Source organism: Accipiter gentilis, chromosome 36 (genome assembly GCF_929443795.1).
Source record: "Accipiter gentilis chromosome 36, bAccGen1.1, whole genome shotgun sequence".
Lineage (NCBI taxonomy): Eukaryota > Metazoa > Chordata > Aves > Accipitriformes > Accipitridae > Astur > Astur gentilis.
This window is the reverse complement of record NC_064915.1, coordinates 1,531,256-1,554,009: the sequence shown is the minus strand read 5'-3', so window position 1 is coordinate 1,554,009 and position 22,754 is coordinate 1,531,256. Positions and strand designations below refer to the sequence as shown.

At 49.2% G+C, this 22,754-nt stretch overlaps 18 non-coding genes across 18 annotated transcripts; all 18 read left to right on the top strand.

Moving 5' to 3' along the window:
• The first annotated feature begins 624 nt into the window (after positions 1–624).
• Positions 625–697, top strand: TRNAV-CAC (transfer RNA valine (anticodon CAC)). The gene has a single exon. It is a non-coding gene; the product is annotated as a tRNA-Val (tRNA).
• Positions 698–1,236: 539 nt separating this feature from the next.
• Positions 1,237–1,309, top strand: TRNAV-AAC (transfer RNA valine (anticodon AAC)). The gene has a single exon. It is a non-coding gene; the product is annotated as a tRNA-Val (tRNA).
• A 1,622-nt stretch (positions 1,310–2,931) lies between these two features.
• Positions 2,932–3,004, top strand: TRNAV-CAC (transfer RNA valine (anticodon CAC)). The gene has a single exon. It is a non-coding gene; the product is annotated as a tRNA-Val (tRNA).
• Positions 3,005–3,543: 539 nt separating this feature from the next.
• TRNAV-AAC (transfer RNA valine (anticodon AAC)) lies at positions 3,544–3,616 on the top strand. Its single transcript has one exon. It is a non-coding gene; the product is annotated as a tRNA-Val (tRNA).
• Positions 3,617–5,238: 1,622 nt separating this feature from the next.
• Positions 5,239–5,311, top strand: TRNAV-CAC (transfer RNA valine (anticodon CAC)). Its single transcript has one exon. It is a non-coding gene; the product is annotated as a tRNA-Val (tRNA).
• Positions 5,312–5,850: 539 nt separating this feature from the next.
• TRNAV-AAC (transfer RNA valine (anticodon AAC)) lies at positions 5,851–5,923 on the top strand. The gene has a single exon. It is a non-coding gene; the product is annotated as a tRNA-Val (tRNA).
• Positions 5,924–7,545: 1,622 nt separating this feature from the next.
• TRNAV-CAC (transfer RNA valine (anticodon CAC)) lies at positions 7,546–7,618 on the top strand. Its single transcript has one exon. It is a non-coding gene; the product is annotated as a tRNA-Val (tRNA).
• A 539-nt stretch (positions 7,619–8,157) lies between these two features.
• On the top strand, positions 8,158–8,230 carry TRNAV-AAC (transfer RNA valine (anticodon AAC)). The gene has a single exon. It is a non-coding gene; the product is annotated as a tRNA-Val (tRNA).
• Positions 8,231–9,852: 1,622 nt separating this feature from the next.
• On the top strand, positions 9,853–9,925 carry TRNAV-CAC (transfer RNA valine (anticodon CAC)). The gene has a single exon. It is a non-coding gene; the product is annotated as a tRNA-Val (tRNA).
• Positions 9,926–10,464: 539 nt separating this feature from the next.
• On the top strand, positions 10,465–10,537 carry TRNAV-AAC (transfer RNA valine (anticodon AAC)). The gene has a single exon. It is a non-coding gene; the product is annotated as a tRNA-Val (tRNA).
• A 2,234-nt stretch (positions 10,538–12,771) lies between these two features.
• On the top strand, positions 12,772–12,844 carry TRNAV-AAC (transfer RNA valine (anticodon AAC)). The gene has a single exon. It is a non-coding gene; the product is annotated as a tRNA-Val (tRNA).
• Positions 12,845–14,466: 1,622 nt separating this feature from the next.
• Positions 14,467–14,539, top strand: TRNAV-CAC (transfer RNA valine (anticodon CAC)). The gene has a single exon. It is a non-coding gene; the product is annotated as a tRNA-Val (tRNA).
• Positions 14,540–15,078: 539 nt separating this feature from the next.
• TRNAV-AAC (transfer RNA valine (anticodon AAC)) lies at positions 15,079–15,151 on the top strand. The gene has a single exon. It is a non-coding gene; the product is annotated as a tRNA-Val (tRNA).
• Positions 15,152–16,773: 1,622 nt separating this feature from the next.
• On the top strand, positions 16,774–16,846 carry TRNAV-CAC (transfer RNA valine (anticodon CAC)). The gene has a single exon. It is a non-coding gene; the product is annotated as a tRNA-Val (tRNA).
• Positions 16,847–19,080: 2,234 nt separating this feature from the next.
• TRNAV-CAC (transfer RNA valine (anticodon CAC)) lies at positions 19,081–19,153 on the top strand. Its single transcript has one exon. It is a non-coding gene; the product is annotated as a tRNA-Val (tRNA).
• A 539-nt stretch (positions 19,154–19,692) lies between these two features.
• On the top strand, positions 19,693–19,765 carry TRNAV-AAC (transfer RNA valine (anticodon AAC)). The gene has a single exon. It is a non-coding gene; the product is annotated as a tRNA-Val (tRNA).
• A 2,124-nt stretch (positions 19,766–21,889) lies between these two features.
• On the top strand, positions 21,890–21,961 carry TRNAE-CUC (transfer RNA glutamic acid (anticodon CUC)). Its single transcript has one exon. It is a non-coding gene; the product is annotated as a tRNA-Glu (tRNA).
• A 335-nt stretch (positions 21,962–22,296) lies between these two features.
• Positions 22,297–22,369, top strand: TRNAK-CUU (transfer RNA lysine (anticodon CUU)). Its single transcript has one exon. It is a non-coding gene; the product is annotated as a tRNA-Lys (tRNA).
• Positions 22,370–22,754: the final 385 nt, after the last annotated feature.

Below are 22,754 nucleotides of genomic sequence, written 5' to 3'. Positions count from 1 at the left end.
TGTGTTTTAGCAATAAACATCGTCTGCTTTCAAGTTTACAGGCGTCCGTTTATTTCTACCTCCTGCACACACCTATACGCACAACTTCAAATATATCTGTGTGTATAATATGCGTATAAATGCGTTGGTTCTTGCAAAAAAGGGCAGTAATATTCAGCAACAGAACCGGCCCCTTCTCTTTGTCTTGGGCCTTCTCGTGGAGAAACACAGCCCAAGACCAAATCAGGTGAAACGCCTGATCAAGGCACCAACCTGTTGTCTCTGGATGGGGCAGCAGAAGCAAGGGGCTCGGGGGCTTTGAGTGTTTTCCAGGAAAAAGCTGAGGCTGTTTCTGCCCGGTTTGGAGCCAAGGACCTTTTGCGTGTGAGGCAAACGTGGGACCGAGCGTGCGACGCCCTTGCGGGCAGCGGGGCAGCTCCGTGCTTTGGGGTGATGCTCCGCAAAGTGGAGAGCAAGAGGCAGAGCAAATGGTGTAAACCGAAGCGGTTTTCGGGTCTGGGCTGAGGGGAGCAACGTGGGAGAGGAGTGCGTTTCCCAGAGGGGCTTGGGGTGTTTGGGATCAGCCAGCCGGGGAAAGGGGGTCCACCCCATTCCAGATAGGGCGCAAAACCCCCAGTTCACCCCGTTTCTGTAGTGTAGTGGTTATCACGTTCGCCTCACACGCGAAAGGTCCCTGGTTCGAAACCAGGCAGAAACAGCACTTTTTATGGTTTTTCCCTCCCTGTCTTGCAAGTATTAAGGGAGCTGGGGCGTTGTGTGCGAGGACGATGGCACCCGCGTGTCATTTAGCTCTGGTTTGGCCAACTGGAGAAGGGACCTTGGCCCTGCCCCTTGCAAAGCGATGTCTGGGGACTCCTAGTCCTTTCTGGAGTATCCCTGGGGAAGGCGTCTTCGCGGTGCGTTTTGTCCCTTCAAAATGATCTTGAAGTGGGGAATTCCCTCTGTCTGTCAGAAGCAGCACGTGTTGGTTTTCCCTTGGTTGTGTGCCTTGCCTTGAGCACCCTCAGGAGCTCATGAAGAAGGCTGTCTGGCCCGTACGGGTGTTGGCCAAGGGGGAAGGGAGAAGTGTTTGTGTTTGTTGTTCCCGGAAGATGAGGGGAAAAACAGAAGAGTGAGAAGAAGGGAAAAAAGGGCAAGCGGACGTGGGGAGGATCCCTGGGAATGGGGAGAACCCAGCGAAACCACCTTTTCACTCTGCATTTCCAGAAATAGGACCCCCAGGAGGACCTTTTCCAGGTTTCTGTAGTGTAGTGGTTATCACGTTCGCCTAACACGCGAAAGGTCCCTGGTTCGAAACCAGGCAGAAACACAGGTTTTGGGGGCCTTCTGGGGTGCTTTTAAAGCATCTCCTTCGTTTTTCACTCCTTCACACCCTTCAGCAACACACCGCTTCCAAACCCAGAGCAGCACGCCTGGAAAAATAAAGGCAACGAGGGACGTCCCCGCTCTCAAAACAAAAATTTGCTATATCACGATGCACACCTGTGGGAGATTTCATGGAAAATGGGGGACAATTCCTTGAGCCTGATTATTTAGAGTTAGCCTAAGTAGGCCGCAGTTAGCATGAGCGGGCCGGAGTACGTGGCAGCTGCAGTATGAACAGACTTTGAACCACCAGAACAACAACGGACGTGAGGAACTTGGACAGTGGAGCAATTAATAAACAAGATAACAGAACTGCAGAGGCAAGAAGGAGCTGCGCGAGCTTTAACGCAATTAAGAAAGATGACATTTGGGCTTACAGCATTTAGCTGCAGGATGGGGACTTAGGAGTTGGTTTGTATCTTTGTTAAAAATCGGGGCGGGGGGGTGTTATTCTTATGTATTTTATTAGGTATAATGTTGCTTTTACTGTGTTTAGCTGATTGTGTTCATAGATCTTTGCAAAGGGCAACACAGCGGGTGTTAACTGACGAAAAACAAAAAAGGGGGAATTGTGGACACATATTTAGCTAGCGGTCGCAAGAGCATTCCAGATGCCTTTAGAAGACCTTGAACAGAATAAACAAGAAGACAAAAAAAGAAAGATGCCAGCTAGAAGAACACAGGTGCGCATTCCACGATAAAGGGAACTTGGCACAAAGAACCTCAATTCGGCAGTTTATCTTGACCAATTAGACTGAGACAAGTTTCGCATGTTTTAGTTGGTATAACCAATTATGTCTTATGTTTATGCGCGTGTACAGAGTTGGTACAACCAATTATGTCTTATGTTTATGCGCGTGTACAGAGTTGATATAACCAATTACGTCTTATGCTTGTGCGCGTGTACAGTGACTTTGCAGAATATGTGATTATAAATATGTGTGTGTTTTAGCAATAAACATCGTCTGCTTTCAAGTTTACAGGCGTCCGTTTATTTCTACCTCCTGCACACACCTATACGCACAACTTCAAATATATCTGTGTGTATAATATGCGTATAAATGCGTTGGTTCTTGCAAAAAAGGGCAGTAATATTCAGCAACAGAACCGGCCCCTTCTCTTTGTCTTGGGCCTTCTCGTGGAGAAACACAGCCCAAGACCAAATCAGGTGAAACGCCTGATCAAGGCACCAACCTGTTGTCTCTGGATGGGGCAGCAGAAGCAAGGGGCTCGGGGGCTTTGAGTGTTTTCCAGGAAAAAGCTGAGGCTGTTTCTGCCCGGTTTGGAGCCAAGGACCTTTTGCGTGTGAGGCAAACGTGGGACCGAGCGTGCGACGCCCTTGCGGGCAGCGGGGCAGCTCCGTGCTTTGGGGTGATGCTCCGCAAAGTGGAGAGCAAGAGGCAGAGCAAATGGTGTAAACCGAAGCGGTTTTCGGGTCTGGGCTGAGGGGAGCAACGTGGGAGAGGAGTGCGTTTCCCAGAGGGGCTTGGGGTGTTTGGGATCAGCCAGCCGGGGAAAGGGGGTCCACCCCATTCCAGATAGGGCGCAAAACCCCCAGTTCACCCCGTTTCTGTAGTGTAGTGGTTATCACGTTCGCCTCACACGCGAAAGGTCCCTGGTTCGAAACCAGGCAGAAACAGCACTTTTTATGGTTTTTCCCTCCCTGTCTTGCAAGTATTAAGGGAGCTGGGGCGTTGTGTGCGAGGACGATGGCACCCGCGTGTCATTTAGCTCTGGTTTGGCCAACTGGAGAAGGGACCTTGGCCCTGCCCCTTGCAAAGCGATGTCTGGGGACTCCTAGTCCTTTCTGGAGTATCCCTGGGGAAGGCGTCTTCGCGGTGCGTTTTGTCCCTTCAAAATGATCTTGAAGTGGGGAATTCCCTCTGTCTGTCAGAAGCAGCACGTGTTGGTTTTCCCTTGGTTGTGTGCCTTGCCTTGAGCACCCTCAGGAGCTCATGAAGAAGGCTGTCTGGCCCGTACGGGTGTTGGCCAAGGGGGAAGGGAGAAGTGTTTGTGTTTGTTGTTCCCGGAAGATGAGGGGAAAAACAGAAGAGTGAGAAGAAGGGAAAAAAGGGCAAGCGGACGTGGGGAGGATCCCTGGGAATGGGGAGAACCCAGCGAAACCACCTTTTCACTCTGCATTTCCAGAAATAGGACCCCCAGGAGGACCTTTTCCAGGTTTCTGTAGTGTAGTGGTTATCACGTTCGCCTAACACGCGAAAGGTCCCTGGTTCGAAACCAGGCAGAAACACAGGTTTTGGGGGCCTTCTGGGGTGCTTTTAAAGCATCTCCTTCGTTTTTCACTCCTTCACACCCTTCAGCAACACACCGCTTCCAAACCCAGAGCAGCACGCCTGGAAAAATAAAGGCAACGAGGGACGTCCCCGCTCTCAAAACAAAAATTTGCTATATCACGATGCACACCTGTGGGAGATTTCATGGAAAATGGGGGACAATTCCTTGAGCCTGATTATTTAGAGTTAGCCTAAGTAGGCCGCAGTTAGCATGAGCGGGCCGGAGTACGTGGCAGCTGCAGTATGAACAGACTTTGAACCACCAGAACAACAACGGACGTGAGGAACTTGGACAGTGGAGCAATTAATAAACAAGATAACAGAACTGCAGAGGCAAGAAGGAGCTGCGCGAGCTTTAACGCAATTAAGAAAGATGACATTTGGGCTTACAGCATTTAGCTGCAGGATGGGGACTTAGGAGTTGGTTTGTATCTTTGTTAAAAATCGGGGCGGGGGGGTGTTATTCTTATGTATTTTATTAGGTATAATGTTGCTTTTACTGTGTTTAGCTGATTGTGTTCATAGATCTTTGCAAAGGGCAACACAGCGGGTGTTAACTGACGAAAAACAAAAAAGGGGGAATTGTGGACACATATTTAGCTAGCGGTCGCAAGAGCATTCCAGATGCCTTTAGAAGACCTTGAACAGAATAAACAAGAAGACAAAAAAAGAAAGATGCCAGCTAGAAGAACACAGGTGCGCATTCCACGATAAAGGGAACTTGGCACAAAGAACCTCAATTCGGCAGTTTATCTTGACCAATTAGACTGAGACAAGTTTCGCATGTTTTAGTTGGTATAACCAATTATGTCTTATGTTTATGCGCGTGTACAGAGTTGGTACAACCAATTATGTCTTATGTTTATGCGCGTGTACAGAGTTGATATAACCAATTACGTCTTATGCTTGTGCGCGTGTACAGTGACTTTGCAGAATATGTGATTATAAATATGTGTGTGTTTTAGCAATAAACATCGTCTGCTTTCAAGTTTACAGGCGTCCGTTTATTTCTACCTCCTGCACACACCTATACGCACAACTTCAAATATATCTGTGTGTATAATATGCGTATAAATGCGTTGGTTCTTGCAAAAAAGGGCAGTAATATTCAGCAACAGAACCGGCCCCTTCTCTTTGTCTTGGGCCTTCTCGTGGAGAAACACAGCCCAAGACCAAATCAGGTGAAACGCCTGATCAAGGCACCAACCTGTTGTCTCTGGATGGGGCAGCAGAAGCAAGGGGCTCGGGGGCTTTGAGTGTTTTCCAGGAAAAAGCTGAGGCTGTTTCTGCCCGGTTTGGAGCCAAGGACCTTTTGCGTGTGAGGCAAACGTGGGACCGAGCGTGCGACGCCCTTGCGGGCAGCGGGGCAGCTCCGTGCTTTGGGGTGATGCTCCGCAAAGTGGAGAGCAAGAGGCAGAGCAAATGGTGTAAACCGAAGCGGTTTTCGGGTCTGGGCTGAGGGGAGCAACGTGGGAGAGGAGTGCGTTTCCCAGAGGGGCTTGGGGTGTTTGGGATCAGCCAGCCGGGGAAAGGGGGTCCACCCCATTCCAGATAGGGCGCAAAACCCCCAGTTCACCCCGTTTCTGTAGTGTAGTGGTTATCACGTTCGCCTCACACGCGAAAGGTCCCTGGTTCGAAACCAGGCAGAAACAGCACTTTTTATGGTTTTTCCCTCCCTGTCTTGCAAGTATTAAGGGAGCTGGGGCGTTGTGTGCGAGGACGATGGCACCCGCGTGTCATTTAGCTCTGGTTTGGCCAACTGGAGAAGGGACCTTGGCCCTGCCCCTTGCAAAGCGATGTCTGGGGACTCCTAGTCCTTTCTGGAGTATCCCTGGGGAAGGCGTCTTCGCGGTGCGTTTTGTCCCTTCAAAATGATCTTGAAGTGGGGAATTCCCTCTGTCTGTCAGAAGCAGCACGTGTTGGTTTTCCCTTGGTTGTGTGCCTTGCCTTGAGCACCCTCAGGAGCTCATGAAGAAGGCTGTCTGGCCCGTACGGGTGTTGGCCAAGGGGGAAGGGAGAAGTGTTTGTGTTTGTTGTTCCCGGAAGATGAGGGGAAAAACAGAAGAGTGAGAAGAAGGGAAAAAAGGGCAAGCGGACGTGGGGAGGATCCCTGGGAATGGGGAGAACCCAGCGAAACCACCTTTTCACTCTGCATTTCCAGAAATAGGACCCCCAGGAGGACCTTTTCCAGGTTTCTGTAGTGTAGTGGTTATCACGTTCGCCTAACACGCGAAAGGTCCCTGGTTCGAAACCAGGCAGAAACACAGGTTTTGGGGGCCTTCTGGGGTGCTTTTAAAGCATCTCCTTCGTTTTTCACTCCTTCACACCCTTCAGCAACACACCGCTTCCAAACCCAGAGCAGCACGCCTGGAAAAATAAAGGCAACGAGGGACGTCCCCGCTCTCAAAACAAAAATTTGCTATATCACGATGCACACCTGTGGGAGATTTCATGGAAAATGGGGGACAATTCCTTGAGCCTGATTATTTAGAGTTAGCCTAAGTAGGCCGCAGTTAGCATGAGCGGGCCGGAGTACGTGGCAGCTGCAGTATGAACAGACTTTGAACCACCAGAACAACAACGGACGTGAGGAACTTGGACAGTGGAGCAATTAATAAACAAGATAACAGAACTGCAGAGGCAAGAAGGAGCTGCGCGAGCTTTAACGCAATTAAGAAAGATGACATTTGGGCTTACAGCATTTAGCTGCAGGATGGGGACTTAGGAGTTGGTTTGTATCTTTGTTAAAAATCGGGGCGGGGGGGTGTTATTCTTATGTATTTTATTAGGTATAATGTTGCTTTTACTGTGTTTAGCTGATTGTGTTCATAGATCTTTGCAAAGGGCAACACAGCGGGTGTTAACTGACGAAAAACAAAAAAGGGGGAATTGTGGACACATATTTAGCTAGCGGTCGCAAGAGCATTCCAGATGCCTTTAGAAGACCTTGAACAGAATAAACAAGAAGACAAAAAAAGAAAGATGCCAGCTAGAAGAACACAGGTGCGCATTCCACGATAAAGGGAACTTGGCACAAAGAACCTCAATTCGGCAGTTTATCTTGACCAATTAGACTGAGACAAGTTTCGCATGTTTTAGTTGGTATAACCAATTATGTCTTATGTTTATGCGCGTGTACAGAGTTGGTACAACCAATTATGTCTTATGTTTATGCGCGTGTACAGAGTTGATATAACCAATTACGTCTTATGCTTGTGCGCGTGTACAGTGACTTTGCAGAATATGTGATTATAAATATGTGTGTGTTTTAGCAATAAACATCGTCTGCTTTCAAGTTTACAGGCGTCCGTTTATTTCTACCTCCTGCACACACCTATACGCACAACTTCAAATATATCTGTGTGTATAATATGCGTATAAATGCGTTGGTTCTTGCAAAAAAGGGCAGTAATATTCAGCAACAGAACCGGCCCCTTCTCTTTGTCTTGGGCCTTCTCGTGGAGAAACACAGCCCAAGACCAAATCAGGTGAAACGCCTGATCAAGGCACCAACCTGTTGTCTCTGGATGGGGCAGCAGAAGCAAGGGGCTCGGGGGCTTTGAGTGTTTTCCAGGAAAAAGCTGAGGCTGTTTCTGCCCGGTTTGGAGCCAAGGACCTTTTGCGTGTGAGGCAAACGTGGGACCGAGCGTGCGACGCCCTTGCGGGCAGCGGGGCAGCTCCGTGCTTTGGGGTGATGCTCCGCAAAGTGGAGAGCAAGAGGCAGAGCAAATGGTGTAAACCGAAGCGGTTTTCGGGTCTGGGCTGAGGGGAGCAACGTGGGAGAGGAGTGCGTTTCCCAGAGGGGCTTGGGGTGTTTGGGATCAGCCAGCCGGGGAAAGGGGGTCCACCCCATTCCAGATAGGGCGCAAAACCCCCAGTTCACCCCGTTTCTGTAGTGTAGTGGTTATCACGTTCGCCTCACACGCGAAAGGTCCCTGGTTCGAAACCAGGCAGAAACAGCACTTTTTATGGTTTTTCCCTCCCTGTCTTGCAAGTATTAAGGGAGCTGGGGCGTTGTGTGCGAGGACGATGGCACCCGCGTGTCATTTAGCTCTGGTTTGGCCAACTGGAGAAGGGACCTTGGCCCTGCCCCTTGCAAAGCGATGTCTGGGGACTCCTAGTCCTTTCTGGAGTATCCCTGGGGAAGGCGTCTTCGCGGTGCGTTTTGTCCCTTCAAAATGATCTTGAAGTGGGGAATTCCCTCTGTCTGTCAGAAGCAGCACGTGTTGGTTTTCCCTTGGTTGTGTGCCTTGCCTTGAGCACCCTCAGGAGCTCATGAAGAAGGCTGTCTGGCCCGTACGGGTGTTGGCCAAGGGGGAAGGGAGAAGTGTTTGTGTTTGTTGTTCCCGGAAGATGAGGGGAAAAACAGAAGAGTGAGAAGAAGGGAAAAAAGGGCAAGCGGACGTGGGGAGGATCCCTGGGAATGGGGAGAACCCAGCGAAACCACCTTTTCACTCTGCATTTCCAGAAATAGGACCCCCAGGAGGACCTTTTCCAGGTTTCTGTAGTGTAGTGGTTATCACGTTCGCCTAACACGCGAAAGGTCCCTGGTTCGAAACCAGGCAGAAACACAGGTTTTGGGGGCCTTCTGGGGTGCTTTTAAAGCATCTCCTTCGTTTTTCACTCCTTCACACCCTTCAGCAACACACCGCTTCCAAACCCAGAGCAGCACGCCTGGAAAAATAAAGGCAACGAGGGACGTCCCCGCTCTCAAAACAAAAATTTGCTATATCACGATGCACACCTGTGGGAGATTTCATGGAAAATGGGGGACAATTCCTTGAGCCTGATTATTTAGAGTTAGCCTAAGTAGGCCGCAGTTAGCATGAGCGGGCCGGAGTACGTGGCAGCTGCAGTATGAACAGACTTTGAACCACCAGAACAACAACGGACGTGAGGAACTTGGACAGTGGAGCAATTAATAAACAAGATAACAGAACTGCAGAGGCAAGAAGGAGCTGCGCGAGCTTTAACGCAATTAAGAAAGATGACATTTGGGCTTACAGCATTTAGCTGCAGGATGGGGACTTAGGAGTTGGTTTGTATCTTTGTTAAAAATCGGGGCGGGGGGGTGTTATTCTTATGTATTTTATTAGGTATAATGTTGCTTTTACTGTGTTTAGCTGATTGTGTTCATAGATCTTTGCAAAGGGCAACACAGCGGGTGTTAACTGACGAAAAACAAAAAAGGGGGAATTGTGGACACATATTTAGCTAGCGGTCGCAAGAGCATTCCAGATGCCTTTAGAAGACCTTGAACAGAATAAACAAGAAGACAAAAAAAGAAAGATGCCAGCTAGAAGAACACAGGTGCGCATTCCACGATAAAGGGAACTTGGCACAAAGAACCTCAATTCGGCAGTTTATCTTGACCAATTAGACTGAGACAAGTTTCGCATGTTTTAGTTGGTATAACCAATTATGTCTTATGTTTATGCGCGTGTACAGAGTTGGTACAACCAATTATGTCTTATGTTTATGCGCGTGTACAGAGTTGATATAACCAATTACGTCTTATGCTTGTGCGCGTGTACAGTGACTTTGCAGAATATGTGATTATAAATATGTGTGTGTTTTAGCAATAAACATCGTCTGCTTTCAAGTTTACAGGCGTCCGTTTATTTCTACCTCCTGCACACACCTATACGCACAACTTCAAATATATCTGTGTGTATAATATGCGTATAAATGCGTTGGTTCTTGCAAAAAAGGGCAGTAATATTCAGCAACAGAACCGGCCCCTTCTCTTTGTCTTGGGCCTTCTCGTGGAGAAACACAGCCCAAGACCAAATCAGGTGAAACGCCTGATCAAGGCACCAACCTGTTGTCTCTGGATGGGGCAGCAGAAGCAAGGGGCTCGGGGGCTTTGAGTGTTTTCCAGGAAAAAGCTGAGGCTGTTTCTGCCCAGTTTGGAGCCAAGGACCTTTTGCGTGTGAGGCAAACGTGGGACCGAGCGTGCGACGCCCTTGCGGGCAGCGGGGCAGCTCCGTGCTTTGGGGTGATGCTCCGCAAAGTGGAGAGCAAGAGGCAGAGCAAATGGTGTAAACCGAAGCGGTTTTCGGGTCTGGGCTGAGGGGAGCAACGTGGGAGAGGAGTGCGTTTCCCAGAGGGGCTTGGGGTGTTTGGGATCAGCCAGCCGGGGAAAGGGGGTCCACCCCATTCCAGATAGGGCGCAAAACCCCCAGTTCACCCCGTTTCTGTAGTGTAGTGGTTATCACGTTCGCCTCACACGCGAAAGGTCCCTGGTTCGAAACCAGGCAGAAACAGCACTTTTTATGGTTTTTCCCTCCCTGTCTTGCAAGTATTAAGGGAGCTGGGGCGTTGTGTGCGAGGACGATGGCACCCGCGTGTCATTTAGCTCTGGTTTGGCCAACTGGAGAAGGGACCTTGGCCCTGCCCCTTGCAAAGCGATGTCTGGGGACTCCTAGTCCTTTCTGGAGTATCCCTGGGGAAGGCGTCTTCGCGGTGCGTTTTGTCCCTTCAAAATGATCTTGAAGTGGGGAATTCCCTCTGTCTGTCAGAAGCAGCACGTGTTGGTTTTCCCTTGGTTGTGTGCCTTGCCTTGAGCACCCTCAGGAGCTCATGAAGAAGGCTGTCTGGCCCGTACGGGTGTTGGCCAAGGGGGAAGGGAGAAGTGTTTGTGTTTGTTGTTCCCGGAAGATGAGGGGAAAAACAGAAGAGTGAGAAGAAGGGAAAAAAGGGCAAGCGGACGTGGGGAGGATCCCTGGGAATGGGGAGAACCCAGCGAAACCACCTTTTCACTCTGCATTTCCAGAAATAGGACCCCCAGGAGGACCTTTTCCAGGTTTCTGTAGTGTAGTGGTTATCACGTTCGCCTAACACGCGAAAGGTCCCTGGTTCGAAACCAGGCAGAAACACAGGTTTTGGGGGCCTTCTGGGGTGCTTTTAAAGCATCTCCTTCGTTTTTCACTCCTTCACACCCTTCAGCAACACACCGCTTCCAAACCCAGAGCAGCACGCCTGGAAAAATAAAGGCAACGAGGGACGTCCCCGCTCTCAAAACAAAAATTTGCTATATCACGATGCACACCTGTGGGAGATTTCATGGAAAATGGGGGACAATTCCTTGAGCCTGATTATTTAGAGTTAGCCTAAGTAGGCCGCAGTTAGCATGAGCGGGCCGGAGTACGTGGCAGCTGCAGTATGAACAGACTTTGAACCACCAGAACAACAACGGACGTGAGGAACTTGGACAGTGGAGCAATTAATAAACAAGATAACAGAACTGCAGAGGCAAGAAGGAGCTGCGCGAGCTTTAACGCAATTAAGAAAGATGACATTTGGGCTTACAGCATTTAGCTGCAGGATGGGGACTTAGGAGTTGGTTTGTATCTTTGTTAAAAATCGGGGCGGGGGGGTGTTATTCTTATGTATTTTATTAGGTATAATGTTGCTTTTACTGTGTTTAGCTGATTGTGTTCATAGATCTTTGCAAAGGGCAACACAGCGGGTGTTAACTGACGAAAAACAAAAAAGGGGGAATTGTGGACACATATTTAGCTAGCGGTCGCAAGAGCATTCCAGATGCCTTTAGAAGACCTTGAACAGAATAAACAAGAAGACAAAAAAAGAAAGATGCCAGCTAGAAGAACACAGGTGCGCATTCCACGATAAAGGGAACTTGGCACAAAGAACCTCAATTCGGCAGTTTATCTTGACCAATTAGACTGAGACAAGTTTCGCATGTTTTAGTTGGTATAACCAATTATGTCTTATGTTTATGCGCGTGTACAGAGTTGGTACAACCAATTATGTCTTATGTTTATGCGCGTGTACAGAGTTGATATAACCAATTACGTCTTATGCTTGTGCGCGTGTACAGTGACTTTGCAGAATATGTGATTATAAATATGTGTGTGTTTTAGCAATAAACATCGTCTGCTTTCAAGTTTACAGGCGTCCGTTTATTTCTACCTCCTGCACACACCTATACGCACAACTTCAAATATATCTGTGTGTATAATATGCGTATAAATGCGTTGGTTCTTGCAAAAAAGGGCAGTAATATTCAGCAACAGAACCGGCCCCTTCTCTTTGTCTTGGGCCTTCTCGTGGAGAAACACAGCCCAAGACCAAATCAGGTGAAACGCCTGATCAAGGCACCAACCTGTTGTCTCTGGATGGGGCAGCAGAAGCAAGGGGCTCGGGGGCTTTGAGTGTTTTCCAGGAAAAAGCTGAGGCTGTTTCTGCCCGGTTTGGAGCCAAGGACCTTTTGCGTGTGAGGCAAACGTGGGACCGAGCGTGCGACGCCCTTGCGGGCAGCGGGGCAGCTCCGTGCTTTGGGGTGATGCTCCGCAAAGTGGAGAGCAAGAGGCAGAGCAAATGGTGTAAACCGAAGCGGTTTTCGGGTCTGGGCTGAGGGGAGCAACGTGGGAGAGGAGTGCGTTTCCCAGAGGGGCTTGGGGTGTTTGGGATCAGCCAGCCGGGGAAAGGGGGTCCACCCCATTCCAGATAGGGCGCAAAACCCCCAGTTCACCCCGTTTCTGTAGTGTAGTGGTTATCACGTTTGCCTCACACGCGAAAGGTCCCTGGTTCGAAACCAGGCAGAAACAGCACTTTTTATGGTTTTTCCCTCCCTGTCTTGCAAGTATTAAGGGAGCTGGGGCGTTGTGTGCGAGGACGATGGCACCCGCGTGTCATTTAGCTCTGGTTTGGCCAACTGGAGAAGGGACCTTGGCCCTGCCCCTTGCAAAGCGATGTCTGGGGACTCCTAGTCCTTTCTGGAGTATCCCTGGGGAAGGCGTCTTCGCGGTGCGTTTTGTCCCTTCAAAATGATCTTGAAGTGGGGAATTCCCTCTGTCTGTCAGAAGCAGCACGTGTTGGTTTTCCCTTGGTTGTGTGCCTTGCCTTGAGCACCCTCAGGAGCTCATGAAGAAGGCTGTCTGGCCCGTACGGGTGTTGGCCAAGGGGGAAGGGAGAAGTGTTTGTGTTTGTTGTTCCCGGAAGATGAGGGGAAAAACAGAAGAGTGAGAAGAAGGGAAAAAAGGGCAAGCGGACGTGGGGAGGATCCCTGGGAATGGGGAGAACCCAGCGAAACCACCTTTTCACTCTGCATTTCCAGAAATAGGACCCCCAGGAGGACCTTTTCCAGGTTTCTGTAGTGTAGTGGTTATCACGTTCGCCTAACACGCGAAAGGTCCCTGGTTCGAAACCAGGCAGAAACACAGGTTTTGGGGGCCTTCTGGGGTGCTTTTAAAGCATCTCCTTCGTTTTTCACTCCTTCACACCCTTCAGCAACACACCGCTTCCAAACCCAGAGCAGCACGCCTGGAAAAATAAAGGCAACGAGGGACGTCCCCGCTCTCAAAACAAAAATTTGCTATATCACGATGCACACCTGTGGGAGATTTCATGGAAAATGGGGGACAATTCCTTGAGCCTGATTATTTAGAGTTAGCCTAAGTAGGCCGCAGTTAGCATGAGCGGGCCGGAGTACGTGGCAGCTGCAGTATGAACAGACTTTGAACCACCAGAACAACAACGGACGTGAGGAACTTGGACAGTGGAGCAATTAATAAACAAGATAACAGAACTGCAGAGGCAAGAAGGAGCTGCGCGAGCTTTAACGCAATTAAGAAAGATGACATTTGGGCTTACAGCATTTAGCTGCAGGATGGGGACTTAGGAGTTGGTTTGTATCTTTGTTAAAAATCGGGGCGGGGGGGTGTTATTCTTATGTATTTTATTAGGTATAATGTTGCTTTTACTGTGTTTAGCTGATTGTGTTCATAGATCTTTGCAAAGGGCAACACAGCGGGTGTTAACTGACGAAAAACAAAAAAGGGGGAATTGTGGACACATATTTAGCTAGCGGTCGCAAGAGCATTCCAGATGCCTTTAGAAGACCTTGAACAGAATAAACAAGAAGACAAAAAAAGAAAGATGCCAGCTAGAAGAACACAGGTGCGCATTCCACGATAAAGGGAACTTGGCACAAAGAACCTCAATTCGGCAGTTTATCTTGACCAATTAGACTGAGACAAGTTTCGCATGTTTTAGTTGGTATAACCAATTATGTCTTATGTTTATGCGCGTGTACAGAGTTGGTACAACCAATTATGTCTTATGTTTATGCGCGTGTACAGAGTTGATATAACCAATTACGTCTTATGCTTGTGCGCGTGTACAGTGACTTTGCAGAATATGTGATTATAAATATGTGTGTGTTTTAGCAATAAACATCGTCTGCTTTCAAGTTTACAGGCGTCCGTTTATTTCTACCTCCTGCACACACCTATACGCACAACTTCAAATATATCTGTGTGTATAATATGCGTATAAATGCGTTGGTTCTTGCAAAAAAGGGCAGTAATATTCAGCAACAGAACCGGCCCCTTCTCTTTGTCTTGGGCCTTCTCGTGGAGAAACACAGCCCAAGACCAAATCAGGTGAAACGCCTGATCAAGGCACCAACCTGTTGTCTCTGGATGGGGCAGCAGAAGCAAGGGGCTCGGGGGCTTTGAGTGTTTTCCAGGAAAAAGCTGAGGCTGTTTCTGCCCGGTTTGGAGCCAAGGACCTTTTGCGTGTGAGGCAAACGTGGGACCGAGCGTGCGACGCCCTTGCGGGCAGCGGGGCAGCTCCGTGCTTTGGGGTGATGCTCCGCAAAGTGGAGAGCAAGAGGCAGAGCAAATGGTGTAAACCGAAGCGGTTTTCGGGTCTGGGCTGAGGGGAGCAACGTGGGAGAGGAGTGCGTTTCCCAGAGGGGCTTGGGGTGTTTGGGATCAGCCAGCCGGGGAAAGGGGGTCCACCCCATTCCAGATAGGGCGCAAAACCCCCAGTTCACCCCGTTTCTGTAGTGTAGTGGTTATCACGTTCGCCTCACACGCGAAAGGTCCCTGGTTCGAAACCAGGCAGAAACAGCACTTTTTATGGTTTTTCCCTCCCTGTCTTGCAAGTATTAAGGGAGCTGGGGCGTTGTGTGCGAGGACGATGGCACCCGCGTGTCATTTAGCTCTGGTTTGGCCAACTGGAGAAGGGACCTTGGCCCTGCCCCTTGCAAAGCGATGTCTGGGGACTCCTAGTCCTTTCTGGAGTATCCCTGGGGAAGGCGTCTTCGCGGTGCGTTTTGTCCCTTCAAAATGATCTTGAAGTGGGGAATTCCCTCTGTCTGTCAGAAGCAGCACGTGTTGGTTTTCCCTTGGTTGTGTGCCTTGCCTTGAGCACCCTCAGGAGCTCATGAAGAAGGCTGTCTGGCCCGTACGGGTGTTGGCCAAGGGGGAAGGGAGAAGTGTTTGTGTTTGTTGTTCCCGGAAGATGAGGGGAAAAACAGAAGAGTGAGAAGAAGGGAAAAAAGGGCAAGCGGACGTGGGGAGGATCCCTGGGAATGGGGAGAACCCAGCGAAACCACCTTTTCACTCTGCATTTCCAGAAATAGGACCCCCAGGAGGACCTTTTCCAGGTTTCTGTAGTGTAGTGGTTATCACGTTCGCCTAACACGCGAAAGGTCCCTGGTTCGAAACCAGGCAGAAACACAGGTTTTGGGGGCCTTCTGGGGTGCTTTTAAAGCATCTCCTTCGTTTTTCACTCCTTCACACCCTTCAGCAACACACCACTTCCAAACCCAGAGCAGCACGCCTGGAAAAATAAAGGCAACGAGGGACGTCCCCGCTCTCAAAACAAAAATTTGCTATATCACGATGCACACCTGTGGGAGATTTCATGGAAAATGGGGGACAATTCCTTGAGCCTGATTATTTAGAGTTAGCCTAAGTAGGCCGCAGTTAGCATGAGCGGGCCGGAGTACGTGGCAGCTGCAGTATGAACAGACTTTGAACCACCAGAACAACAACGGACGTGAGGAACTTGGACAGTGGAGCAATTAATAAACAAGATAACAGAACTGCAGAGGCAAGAAGGAGCTGCGCGAGCTTTAACGCAATTAAGAAAGATGACATTTGGGCTTACAGCATTTAGCTGCAGGATGGGGACTTAGGAGTTGGTTTGTATCTTTGTTAAAAATCGGGGCGGGGGGGTGTTATTCTTATGTATTTTATTAGGTATAATGTTGCTTTTACTGTGTTTAGCTGATTGTGTTCATAGATCTTTGCAAAGGGCAACACAGCGGGTGTTAACTGACGAAAAACAAAAAAGGGGGAATTGTGGACACATATTTAGCTAGCGGTCGCAAGAGCATTCCAGATGCCTTTAGAAGACCTTGAACAGAATAAACAAGAAGACAAAAAAAGAAAGATGCCAGCTAGAAGAACACAGGTGCGCATTCCACGATAAAGGGAACTTGGCACAAAGAACCTCAATTCGGCAGTTTATCTTGACCAATTAGACTGAGACAAGTTTCGCATGTTTTAGTTGGTATAACCAATTATGTCTTATGTTTATGCGCGTGTACAGAGTTGGTACAACCAATTATGTCTTATGTTTATGCGCGTGTACAGAGTTGATATAACCAATTACGTCTTATGCTTGTGCGCGTGTACAGTGACTTTGCAGAATATGTGATTATAAATATGTGTGTGTTTTAGCAATAAACATCGTCTGCTTTCAAGTTTACAGGCGTCCGTTTATTTCTACCTCCTGCACACACCTATACGCACAACTTCAAATATATCTGTGTGTATAATATGCGTATAAATGCGTTGGTTCTTGCAAAAAAGGGCAGTAATATTCAGCAACAGAACCGGCCCCTTCTCTTTGTCTTGGGCCTTCTCGTGGAGAAACACAGCCCAAGACCAAATCAGGTGAAACGCCTGATCAAGGCACCAACCTGTTGTCTCTGGATGGGGCAGCAGAAGCAAGGGGCTCGGGGGCTTTGAGTGTTTTCCAGGAAAAAGCTGAGGCTGTTTCTGCCCGGTTTGGAGCCAAGGACCTTTTGCGTGTGAGGCAAACGTGGGACCGAGCGTGCGACGCCCTTGCGGGCAGCGGGGCAGCTCCGTGCTTTGGGGTGATGCTCCGCAAAGTGGAGAGCAAGAGGCAGAGCAAATGGTGTAAACCGAAGCGGTTTTCGGGTCTGGGCTGAGGGGAGCAACGTGGGAGAGGAGTGCGTTTCCCAGAGGGGCTTGGGGTGTTTGGGATCAGCCAGCCGGGGAAAGGGGGTCCACCCCATTCCAGATAGGGCGCAAAACCCCCAGTTCACCCCGTTTCTGTAGTGTAGTGGTTATCACGTTCGCCTCACACGCGAAAGGTCCCTGGTTCGAAACCAGGCAGAAACAGCACTTTTTATGGTTTTTCCCTCCCTGTCTTGCAAGTATTAAGGGAGCTGGGGCGTTGTGTGCGAGGACGATGGCACCCGCGTGTCATTTAGCTCTGGTTTGGCCAACTGGAGAAGGGACCTTGGCCCTGCCCCTTGCAAAGCGATGTCTGGGGACTCCTAGTCCTTTCTGGAGTATCCCTGGGGAAGGCGTCTTCGCGGTGCGTTTTGTCCCTTCAAAATGATCTTGAAGTGGGGAATTCCCTCTGTCTGTCAGAAGCAGCACGTGTTGGTTTTCCCTTGGTTGTGTGCCTTGCCTTGAGCACCCTCAGGAGCTCATGAAGAAGGCTGTCTGGCCCGTACGGGTGTTGGCCAAGGGGGAAGGGAGAAGTGTTTGTGTTTGTTGTTCCCGGAAGATGAGGGGAAAAACAGAAGAGTGAGAAGAAGGGAAAAAAGGGCAAGCGGACGTGGGGAGGATCCCTGGGAATGGGGAGAACCCAGCGAAACCACCTTTTCACTCTGCATTTCCAGAAATAGGACCCCCAGGAGGACCTTTTCCAGGTTTCTGTAGTGTAGTGGTTATCACGTTCGCCTAACACGTGAAAGGTCCCTGGTTCGAAACCAGGCAGAAACACAGGTTTTGGGGGCCTTCTGGGGTGCTTTTAAAGCATCTCCTTCGTTTTTCACTCCTTCACACCCTTCAGCAACACACCGCTTCCAAACCCAGAGCAGCACGCCTGGAAAAATAAAGGCAACGAGGGACGTCCCCGCTCTCAAAACAAAAATTTGCTATATCACGATGCACACCTGTGGGAGATTTCATGGAAAATGGGGGACAATTCCTTGAGCCTGATTATTTAGAGTTAGCCTAAGTAGGCCGCAGTTAGCATGAGCGGGCCGGAGTACGTGGCAGCTGCAGTATGAACAGACTTTGAACCACCAGAACAACAACGGACGTGAGGAACTTGGACAGTGGAGCAATTAATAAACAAGATAACAGAACTGCAGAGGCAAGAAGGAGCTGCGCGAGCTTTAACGCAATTAAGAAAGATGACATTTGGGCTTACAGCATTTAGCTGCAGGATGGGGACTTAGGAGTTGGTTTGTATCTTTGTTAAAAATCGGGGCGGGGGGGTGTTATTCTTATGTATTTTATTAGGTATAATGTTGCTTTTACTGTGTTTAGCTGATTGTGTTCATAGATCTTTGCAAAGGGCAACACAGCGGGTGTTAACTGACGAAAAACAAAAAAGGGGGAATTGTGGACACATATTTAGCTAGCGGTCGCAAGAGCATTCCAGATGCCTTTAGAAGACCTTGAACAGAATAAACAAGAAGACAAAAAAAGAAAGATGCCAGCTAGAAGAACACAGGTGCGCATTCCACGATAAAGGGAACTTGGCACAAAGAACCTCAATTCGGCAGTTTATCTTGACCAATTAGACTGAGACAAGTTTCGCATGTTTTAGTTGGTATAACCAATTATGTCTTATGTTTATGCGCGTGTACAGAGTTGGTACAACCAATTATGTCTTATGTTTATGCGCGTGTACAGAGTTGATATAACCAATTATGTCTTATGCTTGTGCGCGTGTACAGTGACTTTGCAGAATATGTGATTATAAATATGTGTGTGTTTTAGCAATAAACATCGTCTGCTTTCAAGTTTACAGGCGTCCGTTTATTTCTACCTCCTGCACACACCTATACGCACAACTTCAAATATATCTGTGTGTATAATATGCGTATAAATGCGTTGGTTCTTGCAAAAAAGGGCAGTAATATTCAGCAACAGAACCGGCCCCTTCTCTTTGTCTTGGGCCTTCTCGTGGAGAAACACAGCCCAAGACCAAATCAGGTGAAACGCCTGATCAAGGCACCAACCTGTTGTCTCTGGATGGGGCAGCAGAAGCAAGGGGCTCGGGGGCTTTGAGTGTTTTCCAGGAAAAAGCTGAGGCTGTTTCTGCCCGGTTTGGAGCCAAGGACCTTTTGCGTGTGAGGCAAACGTGGGACCGAGCGTGCGACGCCCTTGCGGGCAGCGGGGCAGCTCCGTGCTTTGGGGTGATGCTCCGCAAAGTGGAGAGCAAGAGGCAGAGCAAATGGTGTAAACCGAAGCGGTTTTCGGGTCTGGGCTGAGGGGAGCAACGTGGGAGAGGAGTGCGTTTCCCAGAGGGGCTTGGGGTGTTTGGGATCAGCCAGCCGGGGAAAGGGGGTCCACCCCATTCCAGATAGGGCGCAAAACCCCCAGTTCACCCCGTTTCTGTAGTGTAGTGGTTATCACGTTCGCCTCACACGCGAAAGGTCCCTGGTTCGAAACCAGGCAGAAACAGCACTTTTTATGGTTTTTCCCTCCCTGTCTTGCAAGTATTAAGGGAGCTGGGGCGTTGTGTGCGAGGACGATGGCACCCGCGTGTCATTTAGCTCTGGTTTGGCCAACTGGAGAAGGGACCTTGGCCCTGCCCCTTGCAAAGCGATGTCTGGGGACTCCTAGTCCTTTCTGGAGTATCCCTGGGGAAGGCGTCTTCGCGGTGCGTTTTGTCCCTTCAAAATGATCTTGAAGTGGGGAATTCCCTCTGTCTGTCAGAAGCAGCACGTGTTGGTTTTCCCTTGGTTGTGTGCCTTGCCTTGAGCACCCTCAGGAGCTCATGAAGAAGGCTGTCTGGCCCGTACGGGTGTTGGCCAAGGGGGAAGGGAGAAGTGTTTGTGTTTGTTGTTCCCGGAAGATGAGGGGAAAAACAGAAGAGTGAGAAGAAGGGAAAAAAGGGCAAGCGGACGTGGGGAGGATCCCTGGGAATGGGGAGAACCCAGCGAAACCACCTTTTCACTCTGCATTTCCAGAAATAGGACCCCCAGGAGGACCTTTTCCAGGTTTCTGTAGTGTAGTGGTTATCACGTTCGCCTAACACGCGAAAGGTCCCTGGTTCGAAACCAGGCAGAAACACAGGTTTTGGTTTTTTTTTTTTCCTGTCCTCTACTGTGTTCCACCCCTGTCTGCAATGTGCTTATAAAGTACATCCTTATGCTGTTTGAGATTGAATGTTGTGCTTATTTGACGTTGGTTTTGCACCTGACACCAGTGGAGGGCATGGGATGACTTCTTTATCACAGCACTTCTTTTACATCCATAATTTTGGGCATTTTCTTTTTCACATGAATAGAGAGGTAGAATTTGCATTTACATCCTGCTGCTTCATCAGATCTCATCTTTTTCCATCACCTGCCACGATACACAGAAAGAAGACTGTATTGTCATATGCTGAGCTCACACAGAGGGATGCTGCTGTGGCCTTGGGGACCATCAGCCCTTCTTCCTAATGTGGAAGGACCAGATGCCCAGCTGAAGGCACTAATGAGAATTAGTCGCCCTGAACATCCCCTCCTGGGACACCCCCACCCCCCACATCCCTGCCCCCTGCTCATGCCCCAGAGGCTCTAAGCTCAGTCCTGAAACATTCACCTTTTTTGCAAGCTGCTGTGGAGGAGTGTTCCTGTATGGCTGTGGACACTGCTGATCCACCCCATAGGCTGTATTCCCAGCTTGCTTTTGACCTTACCTCCTGCCCCCAGACTTCCCTGCTGCCCTCACTCAGGTACCATAGGACAGACCATGACTAGAGAGCGCAGGGTGGGAATTATCCGGCATTGGGGGTTATATGCCAAGGGTGTAGGTTTTTTCTGCTGCATAATGATGAATGTGCTGTCTCTGCATGACATTGGTTTTGTTCCTGGGATGCTGCTATTTCTCTGACTTAAATATTACTTAAATATTTCTCAGCTCTTCCTTTTGCATCTTTACTCTCCCATCCAGCTTCTCTCTTGTCCAGGTTGAATTTCCTCCCATGCTTGTCTCTTGGCTCAGCTCCATTCCTGGATATTGTACCCAAAGAGATGATTCTGCTGTGCTTAAAACCAAGCAACAAATTTGTTCCCTTCCCCCCGACACATTTTGCATTCATTCATCCCACGAATAGGCTGAAAAAATAGGACTGTGTGGAGGATGAGACTTTGCAGTCATGCATTCCTGCTTCTGGATGGAATTATTTGTTCTTGGGACATGACCTAGAACAGCAGCCAAAATCTCAGCTCCACATTCAATTAACTCTCTGGAGCACAAGCCACTGTCATTAAATCTGGGCTTTTCCCTCCTTGCTGCCTCTCTGCTGACCTACATTGCCATGTGGCTTTTGTTAAAGCTCTTTGCTGTTCATATTTCCATTCTTCCAGAAAGTCAGATATAAAGAGCCTGGCAGGGGAAACTGCAGCACTTTTTCTGCTGAACTGTTTTCATCCTCTTCCAGTCTTATTTCTATTCCAATTGCAGATATGTGCCAATATAATGTTACCTGTAGTGTGGCATGTTAGGAGTTGAAGTGAATCTCTTTGAAAAAGGAGACTTCCCTGTAAAATTTGGAGATCCGTGTGCAGTAGTTGGAGGAAGAGTTCTGTGTAATGACTGAACTGTAATCAAACATGGGAAAGATGCCTAAAAATCAGGAAAAAGCAGTAAATGACCTGAATCCCAAGGATCAGGCTGATCCCCTTGCAGCAACATCTTCATCCACAGCTCTGTGTATTTTTTATAGAGCTACTGAGTTGCCAGTAATCTGGTCTCTTTCACCCTTATATCACACTCAAGAAGTGGAGGAACTTGTGGCTTCTGGGGTGTTTTCCATCCAGTTGAATGCACGGAGATGAATCCAGCAACTGGAAAGTTGGGAAAACCTTCCGCTTCTGATAGGACCAGACAGAAACCCCATGTGTTTGAGGATAGGGTGTCCCCAGGAGGAGGGGGGAAAAAAAGCGTTTGGTGGCTGCAAGACCTTTCTGGGGTAAATTCTACACTCCCAGGTGCTGGAGAATCCACCGAGAAGGGCCCACCACTGGATGGCAGCAGAAGACAAACCCAAGGATGTGTTGGCCTGGGAGGATTTTACCATTTAGCTGCTAAAGGAAGGAGGAGGAAAACAGGCAGGGACCCTCCTGTGCATCAAGTGCGACTTGAATCTTTTGTGGCCCCCCCATACCCGGAGTTATATGCGGTGGGAAAAAAATAGTCTGTCGGAGCTCCCTGGTGGTCTAGTGGTTAGGATTCGGCGCTCTCACCGCCGCGGCCCGGGTTCGATTCCCGGTCAGGGAAAAGTGATTTTTATGTTTTGGTTTGGTTTTTTTTATTTGTTTACTCGAACCAGCTGAGCGATGTGGAGCATCCCGAGCTCCCCCACACACCCCCACCCCCGTTGTTCGGCGGCCGAGCGCTCCCGGGTGTGGGTGCAGGGTCTGGTTGGATGCAGACCAAAGGGGACTTGGCACTCCAGCAGCCACAGCAGAAGAAATAAAACAGATCTGCCAGTCTGGAGCTTTCCCGGCTGTAGCCTTTCTCCTGAGACGAAACCCCCCAGGTCCCCCCCGCCCACTGCACTGCCTGCATCTGCGCTGATGCTCCGAAGCTGCACCATTCCCTAATCCAATAGAGCCCGGCTAGCTCAGTCGGTAGAGCATGAGACTCTTAATCTCAGGGTCGTGGGTTCGAGCCCCACGTTGGGCGTTCTACTTTTCTTCGGCCTCAGTGCTGCTACCAAAAATTTTGGGGCGGTTTCACGCGGGCCGGAGCACCAACGCTGGGAGGTGTCATGGGAAAGTGAGGGGAAGGAGCTGCATCTCCCGACAAATCCAGTATCGTATGGGAGTCAGGGTGGCTTCCCCTTCCTCTGAAAAGATGAAAAATGCCTTCTATCTGCCTTCTTTCTCACCCTTGCCATCATTTGTCTGTTTTAAATTCTCCTTCCACCTCCAGTATTGCAGAGTGATTCCTACTTGCTGTTATATCAAGCCCTAACGTTGTTAGTTATTATTGCTTTATGCAGTCTTTGAGCTATGTAAACCTCTCCAGACTGGAACTAGGTAATAAATAGGAGCAAGTCCAACCCCAG